The sequence below is a fragment of the Chelon labrosus genome (genome assembly GCF_963514085.1).
Source record: "Chelon labrosus genome assembly, chromosome: 4".
NCBI lineage: Eukaryota > Metazoa > Chordata > Actinopteri > Mugiliformes > Mugilidae > Chelon > Chelon labrosus.
This window is the reverse complement of record NC_140340.1, coordinates 20,395,656-20,415,137: the sequence shown is the minus strand read 5'-3', so window position 1 is coordinate 20,415,137 and position 19,482 is coordinate 20,395,656. Positions and strand designations below refer to the sequence as shown.

The 19,482-nt window shown below is 40.3% G+C and overlaps 1 protein-coding gene across 4 annotated transcripts in view; it reads left to right on the top strand.

Moving 5' to 3' along the window:
• The first annotated feature begins 2,111 nt into the window (after nucleotides 1-2,111).
• LOC311487018 (plasma membrane calcium-transporting ATPase 1-like) overlaps nucleotides 2,112-19,482 on the top strand; it is a 99,242-nt gene continuing 81,871 nt past the window's right edge. For 3 of the 4 annotated variants that reach the window (XR_014699015.1, XM_084543101.1, XM_084543102.1), the window contains exon 1: nucleotides 2,112-2,692. The gene's annotated coding sequence lies outside the window, so the exon portion shown is untranslated. Of the gene's footprint in view, nucleotides 2,693-3,324; nucleotides 3,587-19,482 lie in introns of those variants that run through there. The other variant, XM_084543104.1, reaches the window with a different exon arrangement.

The window sequence follows — 19,482 nt, the reverse complement described above, 5'->3', positions numbered from 1 at the left end:
TTTTGACATCTACTGTACTAGCTGCACAAACAATGTACTGCAGCACTTTAATCTGAAGTCTGGGACTGGGATGCAGCACTGATGTCAGACCCAGTAAGGATGAGAAGGTGATGACTCACCGCAACTTTGGGAACAGTTAAAAGATTCAGCACCTCTCGTTCATCTACAGTCATCTACAGTTTTTTTTATATTGAAAGGGAAGCAGTGTAATGTGCTGGTAAATGGCAGCTTTAACCACCTCTCTGCCTCTCTGTCATTAGCATAGCGTAGGAGGCAGAGCTGATTGAGTGGCCAGTTGGCAGTCGCAGAGAATTTTCTTTTCAGATTCTTTGTTGGTGTTCTGCATTTGCACCAGAAAAAAAATAAAACAATAAAAAAAAAATCACCATCTCATCAACATACACCTCCATCTGTGATTCATCATAACATGATGTGAGCTTTTCTCTTGGGTGCAGATGTGCATGGAAAATCACAGGTGTAGATTTGCAAAAAAACCCAGATTAAAATGGTAAAAACAAACATTACTCATCCATAATATCTAGATACAGTACACGATCACATATTTTAAATTTTAAAAAAGTTACTAAAATTAAATTTGTACAAAATTCTACAAAAGATTTGAATTGTTTCTTGAACTATTACACCATCACTCATGAAGTCTTAACTTTTTAAATATTACAATTTTTTTCTAAGAATTGTATGATTTTTCATTTTAAATTCTTACTTTATTATCAAAAAACGGCAGACTCAGACATGTTAGTTATATGATATGGCTGGTGTCTATCTTGAAATACAAATAAATGTATTGTTAAATATTGCAACTTTTACTTCTAGTGTATTGACTTTATCCATATTATTAACTTATTTTAAAATACTGGTATATCTTTTTAGAGATATTACACATTTTTGTTGAAATTAGATTTTTTTAATTTTTTTTTTACTTTTACAGTCACGCACTAAATCTGATCTGCATCAAGTTTCTGGTATTCATAATTTTTTTAAATAACAGACAGCTGTTCATTCCACTGTCTTTTCACTTTTATAGGCTGTGGTTTGTAGAACTATTTAATTGTATCGTTCCTATTATTTTGACAACCTCTTTGTAGTCAGTGGGCGAGGCTGAATAACAAACATTTTGGTGTTTACTTCAATACAGTTCAACACCACCACAAACTACATCCTCCAACATTATCGTACAGTCGAATTACAGTCACAAAAGGGGGATTTAGTGCAGGAGTGTTATATAAGTATATCTGTAAGAGCTCTCAGTCTCATCTAGGCCATGGTATATCCAAAAACAAAACTGAAACAATAGCGACTGGATTTGTTGGGTTTCTTTAAGATGTTTCACCCCCATCCAAGGGGCTTCCTTGGTTCTAAATGACTGCTCAGGGTTTGGGGTTTTTATTAGGGAAGATCTGTGGGTGGTGCACACCTGTAACTCACATGACTAAAAGTCCTCAGGAATTTCTTTTAATCCTGTTTTTCAGAGCACCAGGGGAAAGGAAATCAAAATTCTTCCGATTGCGAGTGAGTGTCTGGTCTTTGCAGATCCTACAGATGTTCCTCATAAAGACCCCAAATCCCTCAAAAACGACTCCAGTTTCCCTTGTTTCATGTTTGTTTCACTAATGTACCTAATGAACTGTCCAGTGAGTGAATACTATTATATATTTTTTTTGTCTCACCGTCTATCAATTTTTTCTTTATTTGCTGTCTTGTCCTACAGCAATAACACCTACATCCCCCCTTGGAGATCAATAAAGTCTTGTCTTACGTGTCAGTTAAAGTAAGGAGGACGTTATGTAATAATAAATGAGATAGTATCTCGTTGCTTCTCTGCCACAGGGGGAAATGAGCCTGCATACATCGCTCCAGATCAGATCCAGATGTTGCATGTTCTTTTTCCGTCCTCTCGAGCCCTCGGTGTGCACCTCTGGGCTGATGTTCTCTGGAGCCGGGGCTCCGTCTCCTGCCTCATTACTTTATTAATTCATAGATCCACCTTAAAAACAGGGTAATCCCGGCCTGGCCCCTCCCTCCACCTCCCTCTCTCTCTCTCTCTCTCTCTCTGTTTCTTTCTCTCTCACTCTCTCTCCAGTCCGGGCTCACCTCCCCTGCCTCAATCGCCCCAGCTACGCAGGAAAAGACGTTGATCCCGGACGTTGGGTCTTGTCTCTGGTCCTGGTCCCCTCCAGTCCCACCCACCGCTCTGACTGCAACACAAAACACACAACGCCAGTCCTCTCTTTGTCGGAGCCGTTTCCCTTTTCTGCTTTTATTCCACAATAGAAAGAGAGCGAGGGAGAAAGGGGAAGGGTGAGTTTTCTTTTCTTCTTCTCTCTTTTTTTTTTTGTTTTTAAAAGGATTTGATTTTTGACTTGAGTCTGGGATCCGGGTTGGTTTTTTCCCCCTTTCTCGGGGCTGCCGTTGCAGGACCAGAACCGATGCTTCTGCGAACATAATTAGTCAAAGAAACTGGTTTCGGAACAAAGAAGATTTTTTTTTTCCCCCCTCTTCCACCACTACCGCCACCTCCACCCGGTCTGCCAGTCCTTTTTCCATCCACCACTGCAGTTGTCAAGTTGGAGCCCTGCTGGGAAATGGACAAACCCCTCTAAACTGAAGACGCTGCCCAGCCGTACCGACACAGCTACGGGACGTGATTTGGACGAGGACCCGCCAAGTGGAGGTAACGTCCATCCTTTTTTTCCTTTTTTTTATTAAACTTTACACATCGCAAGTGTGTAAGGTGAGGGTTTCAAGCATTTAAAGTGACATTTTGACGTGTTTTAAGGAGTCCACCGTGTCCCCAGTTGTCCGCACTGCTCAGCATCCGGGTAACGTTCCTAACGGCTGCTTCTTTACCTTGACAGCCACTTATTAGCAACTACGAGCAAATTTGGGATTTTCCACAGGTGTGAAAACACAGCCATTCAGTTTCAGAACGTTTTAAATCCCCTTTCTCGTCGTATTTTCCGCTAGATTAACCTCGGAAGTGTTTTGGGATCCCCCAGAGGCACGTCTTCTGTCCGTTTCTCCGCGTCAAACGTCCCGACAGTTAGCTAGGTGCCTTTTTTCCCTGCAGTCAGCGCTGTCAAGCCTCCATTCAATGTTGCGGCCATCAAACGCCAACTTAAACATCGCTTTTCGACTAATTAAAACGCTCTATGAAGTACACACAGCGGCACCGCGCGATAGTTTAGACGTATACAGACATAAAATTGATCGAATGGCACTCATTTCTGATAAAACATCAACTTTTTAGACGGGGTACGCAGTGCTCGCTAGTTTCTGTCGCCTGTATTTTCCAGCCTGCAGACAACAGTGCGTGAAGTGAAGTTGTCATTTCAGTTGAATAAGAGGCTTTTACAAGTCGTAGGAGTATGCCGAATATAAGAGTTGCGGCCAGTGATTCTTTTTATGATGTTATGTTGTATAAAATATTCATATTCCCCGCCCAACAAGGACACGTATTTGAATCGGTGAGATCGTGAATAGCGCTGTTGTGGCGGGTCTCCCTTCGCGACAGGAACGGCATGTGTTGACTGTTGCTGTGGCTGCGAGGCAGGAATCAGACCCGCCGGTGAGTGTCTGGAAACAGTTTGCTAACAGTCTCTGCCTGCATTGGTTTTTTTGTTTTGTTTTGTTTTGTTTTCCGAGTCGTATTTCTCGCCCCTTTGATATCTAAAAATAAGCCTTCATCCCATCAGTAAATTACATGGTCTCCGCTAAGTTGATTAAAAACCAGGCTTTTTTTTTTTTTCATTTTTCCTCCACTGCTTGCTGCAGTTGTTCGTTCTTGTTGTGTTATTAATTGTGTGTATTTCTGGTGTCCGCACACTGTTGACACGAAATGCGGCGCCTTCGGGATGAGCTTGTTGAGCTTGTCGGAGTGGTTCCCCCACATTTTGCGGTTCACATCGTAAAGAGCCTTTCTCTTTTTTCTGGCCGGAGGTCGGGGCAAAGAATCGTTACCGATTTTATTTCAATTAACGGGGAGTTCAGCTCATGAAGAACCGTCCTTACGTCATCTGTTAAGATGGGCGGATGAGTAGAAACAGCGGCTCTGCTTCTTTTTTTCCTCCTCTCCTTTCATTTCATCCATCTCCTCCTCCTCCTCCTCCTCCTCCCCTCTCTATCTGGGTGTGTCCTGCCTTATTGCGTTAGAAAGGAGGGGGGATCCCGCATCTTGGCTCATGGTGACTCCTCCTCAGCTTGTGACCTCCAAACGAGGGCATTGCTCCTTCTGTTTTTCTGCTGCCGCAAACACCAAATCTCTTTGTAAGGAAAATCATCTGCAAGACGAAACTTTGTTGAAATATGTTGTGTTTTAGGTGATACTGAGAGAGAAAGAGACAGAGAGAGAGAGACAGAGAGAGAGACAGAGAGAGAGAGAGTGGCACAATGACTTTGCTGTTTGCCTGATCCCACAAGCTAATATGTTTAGTAATGTCCAGTTTTCCACCAAATCTTGCAAATCCACTTGAATTTAAGGAATAATAAGTGATGCCCTTATGTGATGCACCAGATAACACTCTCATTTCATCAACAAGTTTTCTATTCTTTCAGGTTTTCTGCAGATGACATGCGTAAATACATTTTAATATTCGGCACAGGTGATCAACAGTTTATAGATTTTCTTTGGATCTTCATGATTTTCTTTTCTGAGTGGTTGATCGCACAATGTCATTGCTGTTTGCTGGATCCCACAGAGGGAATTGTTGATGATATGTTTAGTAATGCCTTGTTTTCTACCAAATTTTGGACATCCATTTGAATTCAGCGACGCACCAGATCACATTCTTACTCCATCAACACGTTTTCTATTCTTTCAGGTTTTCTACAGATAAAATGCACAAGAACATTTTTATAGTCAGCACATGTGATGAACAGTTTAGAGCAGTGGCCCCCAACCTTTTTTGCGCCACGGACCGGTTTAATGTCGGACAGTATTTTCACGGACCGGAAGGTGTAGCAGATAAAAACAAAATAAAATGATAAGACCGGCATAAAAACTGTAGTATTTTCTCTATAAAATAATAATAATAATAATAAACGTAAATCCACTGTGTATTCATGTGCAACTTTATTAGCAGCGTCCTAATAACGTCACACCAACAACAGAACATGACAACATCGTCTCTGCCCCAACGCTCTCTGGTCGCTATGGTAACGTTAAAACATGCCTTCAAAATAAGACACACCACCAAAACAAAAAGTGCATGAAAATACTAGCTACTCACAATAGCACTGAATCAGTGGGAGCCCTGCGCTTGTTTTGCTGCAACAAGACGGTCCCATCTTGGGGTAATGGGAGACAATGAAACCCGAAGTGTGTTGCAGAAAACCCTGCTTCACACAGACGAGATGTCGGAAATGGCAACAGCGTTTTCAATGCTGTTGTGGCGATCTCGGGGTATTCTGCCATGACTTTAATCCAGAACACCGGCAGAGTTGTTGTCTCAGACGTTTAAGGCCCCCGTCATTTACGATCTCGGGACGTATCATGTGATCTATGGTCTCGAGGCCTTGACATGCGTCGAGTGAGTCATAGACGGATGTAATGGAGAGAATCCGGTCATTTTTCAAAATAAAAATTTCAAAACATCATTCCGACTCAGATAATAAATCAAACGGAAATAATGGAAGTTATTTATTATCTCTGTGCGGCCCGGTACCAAATGACCGGTCCGCGGCCCGGGGGTTGGGGATCACTGGTTTAGAGGATTTCTTTGGATCTTCACGATTTTCCTCATTTTCCTAATATTGGCAGAGATGATGGCACTTTGACTTTGTTGTTTGGTGGCTACCACAAAGAGAATCGCTAGTTTGATATGTTTAGTAATGTCCTGTTTTCCACCAAAACGTGCACATCCCTTTGAATTTAAGGGATAATTAGTGATGCACCAGATCACATTCTGATTTCATCAACACGTTTTCTAATCTTTCAGCAGTTCTACAGTTTAAATGCATATATTAATTTTAATAGTCAGCACATGTGTTGAGCACTTTATAGAATTTCTTTGGATCTTCTGGATTTTTTCTCATTTTGACAGAGATGACGACTTTACTGTTGGGTGGTTTCTTTAAAAGGAATTGCTAGTTTTTCATAATATGTTTAGTAATGTCGTGTTTTCCACCAAACGTGCACATCCATTTGAATGTAAGGGATAATTAGTGATTCCCTGATGTGATGCACCAGATCACATCCTCATTTCATCTACTAGTTTTCTTTTCTTTCTGGGTTTCTATAGAGAAAATGCACAAATACATTTTAATAGTCAGCACAGGTTATGAACAGTTTATAGTACAGTTTAGATTTTTTCTCTTGCATAGGTTCAGCTGAAGTAATTTGACACATAAACCTGATAGAGATCCTGCTACAGTTGCTACTCCGATGGCACTTGCTGTGTGAAACAGCACCGCTGCTCTTTTTTCCCTGAAGGTAAATGTGCATTTTAATAGAAGTGTATCTATTTTTTTATACAGTTAAGTGGGGTTTGCTTCAGGCAAGTTGGCCTACATCACATCTAACTAGAGCTGAAAAGATTAGTTGATTGATCGCTTATATCACTTTAAACTGCTCTCTAATAATGTGTAGTTGCATAGATGCACATCTACACATCTTTACATAAAAAACCTGCAGAGCAGCTGAATCTGATTTCTCTCCAGTGTCTTATTTGAATACCAATTTTTTAATACGATAATTTAAACAATAAATGGCAGACGTCTGACAGACTGGTGACAAACCTACCCCAATGTGTGCTGAGGCCACTGCTGGCACAGAATAATACATAGTTACAGATGCAGCTGGCAGTTGATTTACATCCTGTGTTTATATGTGTAGTCGTCATTACCACTGTGACTGATTGGGACTTGACACATTTAGATTGGGTTAATTGGCGGTTGGGTTAATGTCAGGCGTATAGAAGTTTGGAGATTTATATGGAAGATATTCAAATGAAAAGAACCTCTTGTTGATTTATGGAAAAATAACATGAGCATAGCTTCCACAGTCTGGCTGTTGTGTGGAACAGTTATTATTGAAGCAAGTGTTTTACTTGCATAACCAAACTCAACGATTTCATGTATTGTATTCAGAAGAAAAGTACCATTTAATATCAGTGGTAGTGTCACTACTCACTTTCTGAGTCAAATAGATTCCAATTCACAAGGTCCTGATTCGATTGAATTCAGTATGGATTAATTTTGAGATACTGAAGTTTGCAAACTATTTTGCTCTCCTGTCTGATGGTACTTTCAGAGTTGTTGTTTCCATCATATTTTGGATCTCCCTAAAACATGGACTTATCTCGTTGTGTGGTCTCACGAGACTAGTCATGCAAAACAAAAACTAGTTGTAATTCAAGCTTTCAGTGCGGCGAAGTTTTTTATAGTTGTCCTGGTCAATGCGAAGCTTAGAATACCATTGAGACATGAGGATTTACTGTATTTAAATCAGATACAGTCTATGGAGCAAAGCCTTACAGCTTTTACTTATTTTCTGAAGTTTTTTCAATCCTAATGTGTATTTGAATACCAAAGGTCACTTTTGACTACACACATAGGGGCTTTCATGATCTCCTGGACAGATTTCTTGGTTAAACACTCCCAATGGGATTCTTGAACATTACAGTGCTATGTCAGGTGTGCCACTTCTATAATGAATGACTGCTTTTGCCTCCCCAGATTCTTCTACACATATTAGATAGATGGAGCCAGCTGTGGTCCAAAGCAGAGTATCTGATTTTTATTATGCGCACTTGAAATTATCTTAACAAATAATGTCTGGAAAACAAAAACTAGTTGTAATTCAAGCTTTCACACTGATCAATATTGTCTGAGCGACTTTGACCTCTTCCCAGCAGTCCCGTTTACCTGCAGACAGACGGGTGTTATGTTTGTGTCTGAAGCTGTTACTGAGGACCTGACGTCCACAAGAAGCAACCGAAGTTGACTCTGTTGTGTCTGTACTCTTAACATCCTTCAGCATCAAATAGAAGATAGCATTTAATATTACACTGGTATTTATTTGTAGAAAACAATCCGGAAAGCTGTCTGTTTAGTGCCAAGTGTGACTAATATACAGGTTATATGGACTATTCCTAAGATTTTTAATTATTACAACAAATCTTTTGTTTTTCCACATTTAACAGGAGTTATAAGAAGGACAGTTTATAAAAATCTAAGTAGAGACTGTAAGCTAAAATTGGTTTGGTATCAACAGCTAAATGATGGCTTTAGCTACAAGTTAAAGTTAGATAATGAAGACTTGTGATCAGGCAGAAATAATTTAAAGCAGAGCTCTGCCTCATGTTGTTTCCTGAAATACATAGCTGTTGCTGTCCTATAAAAAGAGTTTTATTCAAATCTAAGTTGATCTGGCTGTTCTGCGATGATAAACCACCCTGAGCCACCGAGCATTAGTGATGTTTGATCTATTCTCTCTTCTTGTATCAGCTTTTCGGTCAACCTGCCTTTGGTAATTTATTATAAAGTCTTGTTGTTCCTACATGTCCTGAGGACAAGGAAAAGAGGAGCTGGTGTTTAATTCTGTTTTTGTGTGGTTGTTGTATCCACTAAACCCATCATGGATGCTGTTGTTTCACATACCACCCATCACAGACTGTTTAAGATGTGAATTGTGGGTGACTGATGACCGTCCCTCTGGTTGTTAAATATTGCTTACAAAATGGCAACTCCATAAAAATCCCATATCAAATTACAACAGTGCACAACACTGATTCTTTTTTCTTTTTCCTGCGGTTGTGGACAGTAACACACAATGGAAGCTTCAGATGTATATCAAGACATTAGTGCAGCTTTTTATGCATACGTGGTTTTTACTGGAAGTGAGTTTCAAATGTTGACATCTCTGCCTAACTTCATGCACTGACAGTGAGGCTGCAAACAAATGAGTTACTGTGATCTCAGTGATTCAGGCCTTCAGACCCCCAGATGGAGTCTAAACCATCTGGGACTTGATTCACAGATCAACGTGATCTGAGTTACCCCCGGGGCAGAACAGCTTCCGCTCCGGCTGCTGAACTCTGAACTGCTTGGACTTCAGTCTTCTGCCAGTATATCACTGTTTATCAGTTGAACGGTGATATTCAAGCTGTTTGACTGTTGCTGCAAATACTAGTATATTTTATTGTTGGAACCCATATTGGACAAAAGCAGTTTAAAATTAATTTATCGCTTTTGATTGCCTTAGGTTTTTTGAGAGCAGTTTTCATAAACCCATCATAACAATCTGTCTGATGGCTCTTATACTAAGCTAATGGCACAATGTGGTTAAACTCTGCACTAAGCTCCGTTCTCATAGGACATGTGTCTTTACAGTGTTTTTGTCTGGTAGGACGCGGGGGAGCGCTTCATTCCATCACCTATTCAAATCAGCGCTGCCACACTGAGTGTGGGTTTTGTTCCTATGACAACAATATTGCGACAACATAACACTCACAAACAACATTCAGTATTTGGGCAGTCTGCTCCCACAAATTAGCATTTCTCGCTTACTTTCTGTCTGACATATAATACAGCAGATCAAGCTTCTCCATTATCTTTCTAAAAAGTTCAGAGATTTTCCGCCAGGTGAATAAAACTGAGTGAACATTTTGAATTTCTCCGACAACCTGTGGACCCCCAGTTGTGTGCATATTAATTATCTTTTGTCAGTCTTTTATTGTCACACGCATCCCCTTAGTGTCTAGCTAACTTAAGTCATTGTTTCAAAATGTCACAGCAGCATGTGCAGCAAGTGTCTAAAGAAACCCAGTAAATGTGAATAGAGCAAGGTGGGAAAAAAGAGGAATTGCTGCTGTGGAGGCTGAAAGACAAGCAAGTCATAATGATAATATTAATCAGCCAGCAGCAGCTAGTGTTAGGGTGAATGCAAGTAGTAGGGGTGGGAATCTCTTGGCACCTCACGATTCGATTCGATTCCGATTCAGAGGTCAACGATTCGATTCTAAAACGATTATCGATTAATCGATTATCGATTTATTTATTTATTTATTTATTTATTTTTTTATGTACATTTCCATGCGTGACTTTAAATTTTGTGATATATATATATATATATACACACACACACACACATATTTTAGTTTGGTCAGATTCTTAAATATGAGTTTGCTACTCAGAATTTGCAAATCATTTCCTACTATTGTGTTGATCATCAGAGAAAGAAAAACAGATGAATTACCTTCTCTAATTTTTTTAGAATTTACCTTACAAACGGTCTTGTCGATCTTTCCTCCATCCTCAAAAAATCCAAAATGCTGCCATACGTCAGCTTTTAAAGAAGCCGGTGCAAGTCTTATGACTGTGTCTCAAATGGCGTACTTTCGTCAGTACACTTCGATATCATGCACCATGAGCACTATGCACTTACGTCCGTAGTGCGTAATTTTCAAAAAGGTAGTATCGTCTCAAATCGGGTGCTACGCTGGTGCTACGCCTATACTTACCGGAAATGACGAATGACTAACGCCGTATTTTGATTTTGACCGCGAGCGTATATCGAGCAGCAATTTAATAGTACTACGTGTAAAACAGCAATATAGATCATTTTCATTAAATGTCATATTATAACTTACATCTGTATGGACCTGTAAAACTGCTCCACCACCGCTTCCAAATCACTGCCGCCGATATCAGCCGCCACTATCGCAAGTTTGAATTGGGTTGATAGTCCCTCCCCTTCCGTCCGCTTCGTAGTCAAGATGGCTACCGTTTAGGGTGGAAAGTGTGCAGCGTTCCACACTCAGCTTTTTGACCGTTATGAGTACACCATCCGGGTACTTGCAGTGCACTTCGTCTCGTTGGAATTTTCAGTGTGAACGCCCTCACGTACTCAAATTAGGTATTGTAAGTGCAGAAGTACGCGATTTGAGACCGCTTGCCATTTTATCGCCGCATGTAAACAACTCGCACGTGTGTGCGCATGCGCGTATAGCAGAGAATCAGCAGGCCAGAGAGGAGAGTTTTCTGTTGAGCTCCGCAGCAGGCGCACAGAATATTGCAGCGGGCGAACTAATTAAAAATTTTAATTTTAAAATTCCGATTATGAACTTATTTGAATCGAGACAGAATCGTTCAGGATAGAATCGAAATAAATCGGAGAATCGATTTTTTTTCCCACCCCTAGCAAGTAGCAGCCAGAAGAGGGAATTGAGATTCAGTGGGACGAGTTTTCTTGGCTGACGAAATGGAAGATGGCAAAATGTTCTGAAATATCTGGAGCAAAAGTGGGTGAACAATCCATCAATCAGTATTAACTTTAAGCTGTTGTTATGTATATAAATTAATATTTCAGTTGTTTTTGAAAATTGCATTAATTTAGCTATCATCATCAATTAAAATTTTGTCAAGCTACAACCAAAAACAACTTCCAAGATGATTGTGGACGGAGGTTTCATAGTTCACTGAAATGTGGAACCCCCTCTGCAGACGGAAATCCCTGCCTGTGAATCAGATCCAGCAGCGCACACTTTGTCTCTTATGTAAGTCCACATCCATTATTAATGGGTGCAATGCAGCTGTGAGAAGCTCGGTCCTTTATTTAAGATATGGATCCTCTCTGCTCAGGAGACCCTCAGTGGTTATAATGGAGCTGTTGGCCTTTATCATTATTTTATATCCCTGCTGGCAGAAAGAGGTCACCCCACTGTCATGGAGAACTGGCGAAATATGACTACATGTTGCCAATTTATTTCTTTTAATTTGACCTTTGTTTTCCAGTGTGTCCAAGCCAATTAACCAGTAACAATGAGCTTCATATTAACGAGACCCATAACACAAAATATACCACAACTCCTGATTTTAAAATCATCATAAAATCACAAAAGATGAACTGTAAATTATTTACAATGCACAAAATGACCTCAAATTTCCATTTTCATGTTTCCAGACTGCCTCATACTGGGTATCTCTGTGGTAGAGTGTCAGCAGGTGCAGTATTTGCATCTGCCGGCCTTTATATGACCTTTATAATCTGTATTTCCTATTTATTTATTTATTTATTTTTTTAAATCATGTTTTAATTTAAATGTAAATAATTAATATTCAGTTGATTTCAAGCTGGGTCTTCTTTTAACATCTGCAGGAACTGTTGGGGTTCAAACTACAATTTTGAGAGAGAAAATTTCAACATAAATTTCAAATAGAATTCATTGTGCAGATTTTAGCATGTGACCCAAAATAGTGCTGGTGTCGTGGCTGCTCACTGAGGCAATAATGTAGTCTCACTCCATTTGTAACACATGGAAATATTAGACCAGATCCACACTGTTAAATGTATGTCTAAGTGCAGGTAACCGTAGCAACATGCTTCAGGCTTTCTTAGCAGTTGACTGACCGGTAAATCTGGTCCATTTGTGGAGACCTTGGAATACAGTGACTACAAACACACTTAAAAGCATAGACGAGTATTCACCTCAGCTGACCTTTGGTCCTTTAGTCAGTGAACATGACAGGAGACACAGTAATGGACTCTCAGGCGTCCACATAGAGACAATTTTGGACTCCCATCGTGGCGTTGTCTGCCTCCTCCTTGGATTATCTTACATGGGAAAAACTATTTACAGTGGGATGACTCTGCACCTGTTTTTTGGAAATATCCACACAGATGACGTGGAGGCGTCAGCAGTATTGGTGATTGTAACTGGACCAGTGTCCTCCCGACCAACACTTGCATAACACCTGTGTGTGTGTGTGTGTGTGTGTGTGTGTGTGTGCGTGCTGATTGGCAGGTGTTTAGTGGGAGCGATGGTGGGAGTTAGTGTGTGTGTGGAAGAACGTTCAACAACAGCATTTTCCTCAACACTGTTTAAAAATGAACCGAACATAAGAGTCTGCCTTTGTACTTTGCAGTATTTCTCAGTTGTTAATAAAGTGTTTGTGTGATTAGGGTTGCTATGCAGTAGCATTTTATCAAATCTGCTTGACTAATTACAACCAGATTTCATTTCCAATCAACTAAAGTTACAAATAAGTAAGTGAAAGATTGAATTCAGCTGTGTAATAACCTTTGTTTGAATGTTCCAGTTTTCATTAATGGCTTAATACATATTGACAGCCTGGAGCTTGAACCAGTTAATTAGATAAGAAGCAGGAGATATGAAATGTTGATTAAATATCTGATTCAGTCCTGATTCACGCTCTGAAGCTGTTAAGAAATTTGTATTATACACTTAAACCTCCTGATATTTATGTGACACGAATATAGAGTTATGTTACAGATTTGACTGCAGGGAGCTGAGTGTTAACTGTTAAACATCCAAACATTAAATTTTAGCTATTACAAAAGTGACATTATTATCTTTTTCTGATTTAAGCTGTGGCTTTGATGTTTATCATTTTAACAAGAGATAGATGATGGTCACACCAGCTTAAAATAAGATGCTGCTACCTGCTGGGTATGTTGCTGTATGCTGATAAAAGTAATGAGTAGAAATAAGAAGGTTCAATAAGAAATAAGCGCGAGAGATCAGATATTTGGGAAATGCATCCAAAGTAAAAGAAGTGATAAAGAAATAAACAGATAAAAGCTGAAATACTACTGATGACTTAATTACAAATAATTTCTTATGTTGACTCACTCTTGTCCAGATTACTTCTAGTCTGACCAGTTAAAGACTGTGGACTACACGTGTGCTAATTTGTTTCCTAAAATGAATCTTAAAGGTATCTTTTTACCCGGATCGTTTAATTTACTGCTCTGATGATCACGCTTGATTTTGTATTTCATTTCTCTTCACTATTCTGTCAGTTTTCTTAAATTGTAACATGTCAAACAAATAAATTAGTAATTCCAGTAAGACACAACAACTATGTTGAGCAGCTGCACACAGACATTTCTCCGAATCACGTCCTCAACCTTAATCCCGCCCAGAAAGGCTGTGACAGGCTGTTCGACCTTTCCGACCAAATTGTTGGCAATTAGCACACAATGGCTGACTTGTTTGAATCACAATACAATCTGAGATATGGACAATGATTCAGTGAGCTGCAACCAGACACTGTTGGCCTATATGCAGTTCTTTGACATCAGTGCACATCGGCAAATTGAAGCAGCTGTTTTGCATACTGCATTCAAACGAAGTGGAAACACAGTCATCTGTCACGGACTGGTCAATGTTGGAGGTGTGAACAAGACCGTCAAGTCCAGACAGAGAAGCTCTTAATTTGAAGGGGAATCAATGGTTAGCCTTTAATTAGTCAGCTGTCTGATTCTTGTAGATGTTCTGCAGCTCCAGATAGGAAGCCAACTAACTGATTGCACAAATAGAAAATAGACTGAAATAAACAATAGGCTAAATAGCAACCAGATTATAAGGAAAACACAACAATATAAAAAGGTTAGAGTAAAATATAATACAGTAAAGAAGACAACAACGCATATTTGAATTATAATTATTATAGTCTGAGCACTATGATTTTGTTCATTTCTGGAATTTGTATCTGTTTAACATAATTTCTTCTGCTCAGTGCTCCAAGTTTAACTTTTCTCACCTCATAGAGGTGAAGGTGTTACTTTAACACGCTTTGTGTGTTTGTGTGTGTTAATCATGATGAAGCCATCGGTGCAGAGGTGTTAAACCTTGTTGTGAATGTGATGAGCTGCAGTGAGATCTGTGTGTGTGTATGTGGGGGGGTGTGGGTGTGTGCGTGCGTATGTGTGTGTGTGTGTGTGTGTGTGTGTGTGTATGTGTGTGGGTGTGCGCCTGTGTGTGTGTGCGAGTGTGCTTGCTTTTCACCACAACACAAAATACCTCCGACCTCCACCGACTGTGACTCGCAAAGATACACCACTCAAAGTCAAGTTGTCTTACCACAAATGTTGCACGATAAATTGCCACAGATAGTAGCACATATTTACAGTGTGTATTGTATACACCGATCAGTCATAACATTATGACCCCCTGCCTGATATTGTGTGTCTCCCTTGTGCCTCCAAAACTGTTGTGACTCATCAGAGAATGGACATGGGCCTTCTGAGGGTGTCCTGTAGTGTCACCCTGGTTGAGGGGAGGGACCTCTGTGGATCAGGCTTGTTCCAGTACTTCCCACAGATACTTGATCAGTTTGGGATGTAGTGAATTTGGACGCCAAGTCAGCACCTTTTGCTGTTCTTCATGTTTTTTGAGTTGTTCCTAAACAGTTTTTATGTGTGTGTCATTGCTATGGGATGGAGGGTGCCTGGTCTTGTCTATGTGTGCGGTACTTGTCTAAGGTACATCCACGCGAATGCCAGGTCCAAAAGTTTCCCAACAGAACATTGTATTGTCAAAAGATGGTCAGTGTTATTTACTTCTCCTGTCAGTGGTTTTAATGTTGTGTCTGATCAGTGTATACTTTACTACAGACAGTTTACATGTATCATAATATATATATATATATATGTATGCTGCATATAAATGCACATTTCTCTTAATTTTACTATATTTGGTTATTGTATATTCTGTTCTAGTCTTTTTGTACACCACTTTTGATGTTTCTGTTTCTGTAATCGATTCAATCAGAATCGATTCTTCCTCTGTGGATTGGTATAGGTCACAGGTGTCGAACTGATCCGTGAAAGGGCCATGTGGCTGCAGGTTTTCATTCCAACCATGCAGCAGCACACCTGACTTGGCTCAATCAATCAACTGAACTGCCTTCACGCAGTCATTTCAGGTGTCCTCTTGCTTGATTGGAACAAAAACTTGCCAGCCACACCCACTGCATGGGTGCTGCATGGTGGGAATGAAAACCTGCAGCCACATGGCCCTTTCACGGATCAGTTTGACAACCTCTTGTATAGGTGATGAGAGAGGGTGGCTCCTTAGCCGGCATGGTGGCTGTTTACATCGGAGGTAATGGAGGCTGGCACCGCTCCATGCCTCAGCGTTCCTTTACATTAGTTATTATATATCAAGCAGACTGTGGTAAACTGACGCAGCTCGGACTGAGAAGCTATGTAATTTGGGACCGCTGTTTGTGAAGAGTCTGAAGTCTGCTATGAGCCTCTGTGTACGTGTGTGTCTCTATTAGGGCTGCAGCTATCGATTCTTTTTGTAATCGATTAATCTAGCACTTTATCGATCGATTAATCGATTAATCGGATATTTGTTTTACGTTTTTAAACAACCAAAACAAATGATGCATAACGAAAATTATGTGGCTGTAAAATGATCACGCATTTGCCTTTTATTTCTCAAAAAAACAGAGAACTCCAACTCCAACATTTGGCTCCAAAACTAAGCCCATGTATTGCAATTTACCCATTAAAAGTGCCAGTGCCAACAATTACATAACAATACAGTTAAGCAAACTTACTGTAAAACAAAAAGCAATTTAATTTATTAATATGCACAACAAGTTTCATGCTGTAATCTAGCCCTGACACCAAAGTAAATATCCGTTTTATGTAGATTTCTACACCTGCAGCATTTACCATTAGGCTACTAACAAATAATACATAATTTCTGGGGTGAGCCTATTTGCTATGGTAACCTAGCAACCTGTGTGTTTTTTTGTGAACGCGTGCTGTGCGTGAGGAAGAGTGAGAGAGATGAGGGTGCAGAGAATTTAGTAACGTCAATGATTCTGATAAGCTCAGGCCGGTCGCGTTCGCCTCGCGGCCGCTCAATTTGTGATAATAGGGGAGTATATGGGAGTATTTGGCCGCTATTCGCGGAGAATTTATTAACGTCAATGATTCTAATAAGCTCAGGCCGGTCGCGTTCGCCTCGCGGCCGCTCAATTTGTGATCCGCTGCGTAAATCCTTCGGCTGGCCCGGTCGTCCCGATTCCCACTCCGCCCCTGAAGCTAAACATCATATCTAGTCAAACCGCATCATGACATCGCTACATACAGTATGCGATTAAAATCAGCGAACATTAATGTATAGGTTTAGGTTACGTTACCTTGTTTCAGCGACGCTTGGTGAAACAGCATGTGGATGTTTTCTGTTTAGATGCTGGATCATTGAGCTTGTACTGCTGTGGTACGCCAGGTCTACTTTGCAGTATCTGCACTTTGTTCTCTTCCTTTTTTACAATGTAATGATCCCAAACTTTAGACATTTTTTGCCGTTTATGGGCATCTTTACTCTCCGCCATCGCGCCAACTAAATTCAAAATGTATCACGCGCTAGTGGTGTGCTTCGCATAGGTGCTTCCAAAACAACGGTCCGTGTGGAACAATCAGATCCCTGCGCGTATAGTGCGCGTCATAGGAATTTAACGAGGCTTCGAGGCAGAGTTTTTGCCTCGACCAATTTTTGTAATCGAGTTAATCGAGTAACTCGACGAATCGTTTCAGCCCTAGTCTCTATTAAATGCAGCCAGCTTACTTGGCATCCCTCTGCAGCATGTTAACAACTGATAAAGATGAGAGAATAAAGACACGGATGCTGTAGGAGAGAGTGGATGTGTTTCAGAGAGCAGAGAGGTTTTAACCAACAGCCTGCCAGGACTGAAACACACAGAGCTGCAAGTGAACTGACTCAATTCATCACTTTTCATTTAGATTACCTCCTACATCCTAATCTGGAATATTGTTGACTAAGTATTTTATTTAGTGTAACCTGTATTTACCAAAACCTGTATTGGTTGATTTTATTTAAGGACTCTGTCCAAAAATGGCAGCACAAAACAAAACAAAGGTCAAAAGACACAATGGTTAAATAGACAAAACCAGTGGATTCGTCTGAGGTATATTTTAGACTATAGAGGAGGAATGTGTGTGTCAGCGCGTGTCTCCTCTCCGAGAAAGACAGAGGAGGAAGTGAGCAGATGGAGGGCGGATAGAGAGCCAACAGGAAGTGAAGGCTCGATGGTTTCCTCATGTTGTGTTGGCAACAGTCAGGATTTCATTTCCCTGTACTCACATAGCCAACAGGTGCTGTGTGTGTGTAAGAAGCTCTTCTTCCTTTTATTTATGGTGCTTCTTCACCTCAGAGGCAGTTTTTAAAATTCAAGACATGTAGGTTTAATCAAAGAGTTTGATTCCTGAACCATGACAGATTTTATTTTTGCACTATAGTCATCAGATGTGGAGAAAGGATCAATTTAGATTTAATTCGCTGTTGTTAAACTGTCTGACCTCTGTCTTTTCCTACCATCCATGTCTCCAAGGCTCCATTTGAAGATGTCTACTGTCAGGTTTTGGTGAAATATGAGTGTAACAGAAAAAAGGTTACGAATCAGTTTTGCTCTGACATGATGTAAGTGTGTACATTTTTAGTTCACCATATGATTTCTTAACATTTTATTATCTTTTTTTAATTATAGCATCCTGACTAAGGTTTGTTACAGCAGCCTTCAGTCAGTTAATGGATAGTGATTTAATGGACATGTGTGCTGCTCCTTCACATAATATGGTACTTACTAAAACGTATTTCTGTTTTGTTAATATCCATACATATTCTTTTAATTATTTAAAAATATCATGAAATTTCTACTTAATAAAATCTACATGCTGGTCACAGATAAAACTGACCCAAGCAAAACCAAACAGCATTTTATAGGCATTAATGGTTTGTCTGTTTTACTTGTCCTGCTTATGCTGTGTGACTATTTTCAGGTCTTCTTGCGTAGAGGAGTGAACTTTGGGTTGTACAGCCTCGCCTTAAATAAACAGTCTCCTGAAAAGGGTAAATTCAGATTATTTTTTTTAACTGGTATAATATCAAGCTTATCAAGCTTCTGAGTAAACTAGCCGTTGTGCTTCATTACACAACAAAGGCTGTGCATTTAATGAGCTTAATAAGCCTCGCTGCTAAGTTGAGTTGTTATATTGCTCCAAATGCATCTGTTGTTTTTGTAATGTATTGATTTTGAAGAAAGGTGGACTTGCATTTAATGTGTTATTTAGAGAATTCACAGCTTCTTATTAACCTTGTAACATCATAAAAACAGTTTCACTTTTGTTAAGACAAATCCGGCACGCTGGAGTTTTCCTTTGTGTTTGTGACATGTAGCCAGAGCCGTGTAACAGGACGAGCTGCATCAAGATGTTTGTGGCTGTACAGCTCCATGGGGAAACCCTGCTGACAGTCAGTCTTGGTTCCTGTTCAGACTGCAGACGTTGCAGAGAGTCCCTGCTGTGGTTTGTTTTCTGTCCTCCTGTCAGTGTGTTGTCGAGCTGACCGGGAGCTCTGCCAACGGGTTTCTCTCCTACAGACACACCGCCTCTGTCTTGCAGGTCTGAATCCCACCAGACCTCAGTCCTGGTCCTGGTCTGTGTGGTCTGTGCTGTGGGAGTGGGGTCAGTGGAATGCAGTGTTTGTGTTGGAGAGATGGGTGTAGCTCTGTTTGGCCATAGTGACTGAGCACAATCAGCACGCAGCCATTCATCACTGTGTGCACACAGAAACACACACTTTGCTGTCACAGCCAAGACGCTCTAAACTGGGACAAGATGAAATCTGTTAAAACATAGAAAACATAAGAGAGGAACAGGGACCTGCTCACTCCTCTGCTGTT